We start from the raw sequence: 6,696 nt of genomic DNA, 5'->3' as shown, positions 1-6,696 counted from the left end.
CAGAATAAAGTGTGAATATAAAAATTCAAAAGTCTGATATTTGAGGCAGGTAATTAGGATGTGTATTGAATGGACAACAAGAAGATATGCAACACATACGACACTGGTAAGCCAGCCTTCACTTTACTGAGAGAGATGCAAACTAAATCTTCAATGTGGTAGATTACACAAGTGGGTGATAGTGGTTCCTCTGTTGTGCTATTCTAATCACCCTGTGATCAAGATAGTGTAAACATTGGAAGTCCCAAAACAGCACTGCAAGTTCATAAAACTCTAAATAAAGTCGTTTTCTGGGACACCTCCCTACTGAGACTATAATTAAACCAACGTCCATTCAATAGAGATTATCACTGTTGTATCTGCCAGGGTAACAACTGGCAGACCAAGATTTGTTTTGTAACATCTCGTACAATAGTAACTTTTAAATTCCAAATTGGCAAATTATCTCGACACCATCTGTTGTGTCTTCATATGCAGGACAGTTCTAACAATCTTTGAATCTGGCAACTTAAAAAGTACCAATGAATGGCATGCAAGTTATTCTACACAAATTGCATCGCCCGCCCTGGTTTCTCCATAAACCTGAAATTACCTTCACCAATATAATGTTACTTGTAGTTGGTATCCCCTACCCCATGTGATTGGATATCATGTCTGAACTGATCTCCCTTTTGTACCCATTTCAACATAGGATGTCAGTTAACTTAAACTCTGGGAAGTGTTACACCAAGTTGTTGATGTGCTTGGTGAGGGGAAGGGGGGAAGGGGGAGCACCGAATGCACAAATATGGATGAACTATTGATGTCTTTTGCGCTCAAGAATATTTAAGAGATTGAGAACAAAGCTATGTTGTTGAGATACATGGGTAAAAAGTGCTTCACGTACAGGAGTATTTCAGAAGGTCTAGTAGTGTAGAGATATACTGGTACATCATGTACAAGTCATTGACAATCCAAATAAACTGAGTAGAAGCACAATAAAAAGGATGTGAAATAATGAAAAACTAAGTGTGCTACAGACCTGTACAATTCCAACCACAGTCGCTGTTAGGAGTATACATACCTTCACATACTACAATGTGAAATAAAGAGACATACACACCACATGTAACAGTCTATATGTTTAATATCATTATAAATAGCAAATACAAAAACACTTCAACACAAACTGCAATAAAATGACAAACTTAGAAAAACATCCTGAGGGGTAATGGCAGTGAATGGTAGCTTATTAATTCATTCTTTTTGTTATCTATAGACTAGATGCAAAATTCGGTTAATTTATGGTTTAAATTTATAATATCAAGAATTTGATTTTGTTTAATTAAGTGATGAGGATGGAAATATGACTAGTGTTATATTTGATATTTCTGTGATGGTTGATACACTTGTATTTCTTTGACAGCAAATGTGAAAATAGATGTGCTACTGCAACTTTAAACCACCGTTAAATTCTCATTACCCGATATAGAATTTTGTCTGGGTGTGTTATTAAAATATCAATCATTCAATCTTGGTCAACATCATGACTTTACTCAACACACAGTCAGTTTCTTGAGACCCATCATAGTTGGTGTTCACTATCGGAATCAGAGTTAAACCTAATTGTGACTCATAACAAAGAAAATAGTTTTTTTTTTTTTTTTTAAATTGGATGGCACACTGGTCAACGGAGACTGATATAAATATGCAAAGGTTGGAAATGCTTAGTCTTGTAGTAGGGCTCAGACCTGCATGCAGAAGGTGGCTGAACTAAGGTTAAGGATGATAGTACCTCTATTGTGCAGCTCTCGGGCAAGAACTCGACAACACCTTCAGCACTATGTGACTTCTGGTCATTTTTAAAGTTAGAAGAATTGCCTAATGGTCTAGCACTAGCAGCTAGATTAGGAAATGGTCTGAATACAATTAACAATACTAATTCCACAATGGAGTCCCTTGTAATACAAACACTATCTATTTTCACAATTGCTATATTTGTTATTTGTAAGTATGTAAGTAGATAAAATATACTCAGTGCATTGCTGTTAAAACTCGTCACACTGTGTTCCTCCCAATCAAGGTATTGGATAATTCTCAGAAAACCAAGTATGATTACAAAGCCCCAGGAGCTATCTACAGTAAGTTTTTACTGTGAATGACAATCACTATTAATAACTTTCAGATACATTCATTACAGTACATCCCTCACGATACTAACGAGATGTTGGCATATAGTTTGGGATTATTCAGACTAATTTTCTGACTGCAAGTGGCAATATTTAATATTTAACATAAACTGAGAGTCCAAAAATATTTATTCTTGGGCCAAAAAAGAGAAAGAATTGTTTCTGGTCAGCATGTGCATCACTTCAATACCCCTGCGTTGGTCTTTTTTTGTGTGCATGTTCGGCCCATGCAGTCTGCAGATCCGTGGGTAAAGATAAAAATAACCCTCCCTACTTCAGTGAAGACAACTGCAAATGATATCTGCCCCACATACACACCTTGCCCTAAAGTACTAATGAAAAGAACAGTAACTGCCATAAATAGTAGACTGAGTGATAGGTTTGTTGAGCTTTTAATTTTTTTTTTTAATTTGTTGCCACAACATTTTAGACAAACTGTCCTGACCAGAAACAATTTTTTTTTGGGGGGGGGGGGGGGGGGGCTTATGTATATATTTCCAGTCAGCCCACTGTTCTACATTCTTGCCTACAGCTCAATCAGTTGGGTTGTAGAATGTGTATTTACAATAGGCCTGCTTTAAAGGTGCACTTGCTGCAACTTGAACTTTTTACAAAACTGTTTTGTTAGACTTACTCGTAATATTGTACACCATGAACAGTATTGAAACACATGTTGGAAAACATACTTGTGTAACAGTAGATGTATGATGCAATATATTCACTCAAATTGATTTTTGGGTCTGTACTAAAAAAAAAAAATCAGCACCCCAAGGAATCATAATTTCAACTGTTATTACTATACATGTACTACTGAAAGACCTCTAATTGACATGTACAATTATGTCTTATTATTGGTATTTTAACAAATTTCAGTGCATATAGTGTTGGTTTTCTGATCGAAAATATAATACTCAAGATGCAGCCAGTGCAGCTTTAACGGACACACAATACAATACGCTGACTGTCATGGTTACAGCTACACAATACAATAGCCTGACTGTCATGGTTACAGCTACACAATACAATACGCTGACTGTCATGGTTACAGCTACACAATACAAATACATAGCCTGACTGTCATGGTTACAGCTACACAATACAATAGCCTGATTGTCATGGTTACAGCTACTGGGGCCAGAATGGATTTCCCCCTCTATGTTCCTAAGTTGAAAGACATTTGATATTAATAAAAATTTTCATTTTTAGATAAAAATACAACATGCACTTACTATTAAAATGGAGGTACCTTTTGAAAACTATTGATACCTATTGCAAACTATTCATGCAAAAAACGCAAGGTTTTACACAGATTACAGAAATAAAGTCTTAGATACAATCATAAAATCATGGCCCAGAAGTAAGTCATGAAAAATGCAAAAATCATTTAAGCTATGCAAAGTAAAGCTTTGCAAATCACTGGACACTACATGTAGGTTGTAAAATATGTCGTGTGGCTTGGCCCTCAATGGCTTTGCTTGTGAAAGGCGTTTGGCCAATGTGTGAGGGCGCCCTGACATGACATACCATACAGACTACCGTTAAAGTCATATTATAAGCCGCGGCTTATGTTACAATGTTGCAAAATAAAGAACCAATTTTTTTTCTTGAACTAGGGGTGCGACTTATAATATAGACTTTTCAATTTTTCCAAATGTGGATGTGGTACAAATTCACCCGAACTCTCGGTTATGGAAAAATGGACATCTGTAACACAATATGAAAACTTTATTATGAAGTTTCAAAGTGTAAGAATGAAATTATAAGTGTGGTTTTTGGTATCTCTTTTTGGAGGATGTGTTGGCCCTGAAAAGGGCCGTTTGACTCAGTGTACTGTATCACTACTGTACACACCATACTCATGACGAAGTTACTCTATGTCTGAATCAAATATGTCTGCAATACGGTCCGCCAGATCTTCATCTATCTCAGACTCATCATCTGTACTTAAATCATCGTAGACGAGGTCATCTTCTGTCCCATCTGGACGATTTGAAATTCCACATTTCAAAAATGACCGTATCACCGTTGATGGACTCAGATCTTCCCACGCTGACAGCACCCACTGTAACACCATCTCCCTACTTGGACATCTCCTCTTCCCACTTGGCGTGTACTCTGCCTCTCCGTTCTTCATCCACTCGTCCCACAGGTCTTTTAATGAGTCTTTTACAGGCTTGTTACACCCAACATCCAGTGGCTGGAGGAGAGGGGTAAGGCCGCCCGGAATGACAGCAACATCGATGTTACGGTCACGCAACTCATCTTTTACTCTTTCCGTAAGATGAACCCTACAGGAATCCCAAACAAGTAGACGCCGCCGATCTTCATTCAGTCTTGGGAAGGTTCTCCTGATGTAGTCAATGCAGCCTGTGGAATGGTAGAAACACAACGATGTCATATATTTTGAAACGATCGTGTTCAGAAAAAATATAGGTTGAAAGATTTGGCGGTATAAATCAGTGTTTGGGTCGATTGCAAGGAGCGCCAAATTGACATCGTAAGTTGAAAGGTGAACTGCGTTCATGACCTCGTAAACAAATTTAAATGATCGTCGAACGATTATTGGCCGTTACGCATACACGTCATGAAACGTCACGAAACATTAGCATATAATTATCATACATTGTATATGATATAAGGCCCACTGCATGCACTGAGAACACGTCGATGTAAACAACTCCATGCTTTGCTCGTGATCACAGCTGAACAGAATGGTACATGAAACACATGTTATAAATTGAAACTCACCTTTTTCATCAATATAGCCTTTCTCTTGAACACGAACTCTTAGCTTCTCTTGTATCGATAGGTGACTCTGGTCCCTCTTCCCCTTGAAAATGATGGTTGGTGCTAGCTTGGTACCGTCTGCAGCAACTGTCAACACGGCGGTGAAGCCCTTTTTCTCTGACCCCGTTGTTTTTATATGCACTGACTTGGCACCGGATCGCTCTAATGTCCTTTCGCCAGGCATATCGAAACGCAGGGGTGTTTCATCCATATTGTAAATGTCGGAGAGTTCATACTGGTGTTTATCTCTTAACTGGATGACAAATCGGTGAAATAGAATAATTTTCTCTTCGTAATCTGGCGGTAACTTCTGGCCCAGTGACGTCTTTTTTCTAGTGGACAGACTGTGACGACGCTTGAATGAACGCAGCCAACCATCTGAAGCTTTGAAGGCAGCTGAACCACGATCATTTGCCATTCTGATAGCTTGTCGTTGCAACTGTTTCCCAGTGACGGCGTTGCCATTCTTACGCTGACCATCAATCCAGTCGATGAGTTGACTATCCATCGCACTGTCTGTGACCGGTCTTCCACCACCCCCAAGTCGCTTCGCTGACCTCGCCGCTACAGCCAACTGGTCCTTCTTCTTCATCCAGTCCCTAACTTGCTTCTCATTGACCCCAAAGAACGAAGCTGCCTTTCGATTACTGCCGTACTCGACAGCCTTCGAAAGAACCTTCAACTTGAATGATGCATCGTAGGCCATCCTACGGGAACGGGAACGTGGAGCGATGTTTTCCTTCGGCATGTTGATGATAGTAGACGTAGATTCGGACGGTAGTATTACTAGTAACGATTATATAGTTTACGTAGTAAGCAGTTGTATGTTTCACTGTGATCGAACACTGTGGAAATGTGACTTTCTGTCCGATAAATCCAGTATTTAAAGAAATTTTTGAATACATTATCACCATTTATTAATGATTCGTAAATAGTTCTAACAAGTGTGAAGAAGTACGAAGCGGCTTCTTGTACCCGGGATGTGATCGGCAGCCACAAAACTTTATCGGTACGATAGGTGTAAATGTCCCGCTCCCTGCCGAAAGGAAGGGATTGCGACACCCTTCTTTTGATATACAGTGCGTTACTTTATCGGTACGATAGGTGTAAATGTCCCGCTCCCTGCCGAAAGGAAGGGATTGCGACACCCTTCTTGTGCGTGTGAAGAGGCGGTACATACACTAAGTAAAGTGATACTTTGTATTCAAATTTTAAACAAAAAGTATTACACTTGAATGCGTCGTTACTATTGTTTTGGTGCAAATGGGGTGAAGCTAGCTGTGAAGTAGGGGTGCGACTTATAATACGTACTTTCTATTATTCACAAAATGTTTGATGTACCCTCAAAGCCAGCGCCTCCAAGTAGGGGTGCGGCTTTTAATATGTATGCGGCTTATAATATGACTTTAACGGTACTGGGCACATGGTCTTGATTACCAAGACTCTCACTGCTGGGGGCTCTACTATGAGACCACCCAGACGAGAGTCTGGGTAAACGTAATCCAAAGATTTCCTGCACCAGATCTCTTTTCCAGAGCAGTGCATGCTGGGGAATACTTCACATCCAACATTGCAGGCCAAACGATCCAGAGCGAGAGATTATCATGTCTCAAGTAACTGATACATCTTAACTATAATGAGCTGGCCTCATAAGCCCATTTTTCATGACTTGGAAGAAATTTAGTGTATGACATCTGGTGCGGGCAACTTTGGATTACGTTTCCCCCGATTCTTGTCTGGA

The sequence above is a fragment of the Glandiceps talaboti genome, chromosome 3 (assembly GCF_964340395.1).
Source record: "Glandiceps talaboti chromosome 3, keGlaTala1.1, whole genome shotgun sequence".
In the NCBI taxonomy this organism is placed as follows: domain Eukaryota; kingdom Metazoa; phylum Hemichordata; class Enteropneusta; family Spengelidae; genus Glandiceps; species Glandiceps talaboti.
The sequence above is the reverse complement of the archived record's forward strand: the minus strand, read 5'-3'. Positions refer to the sequence as shown.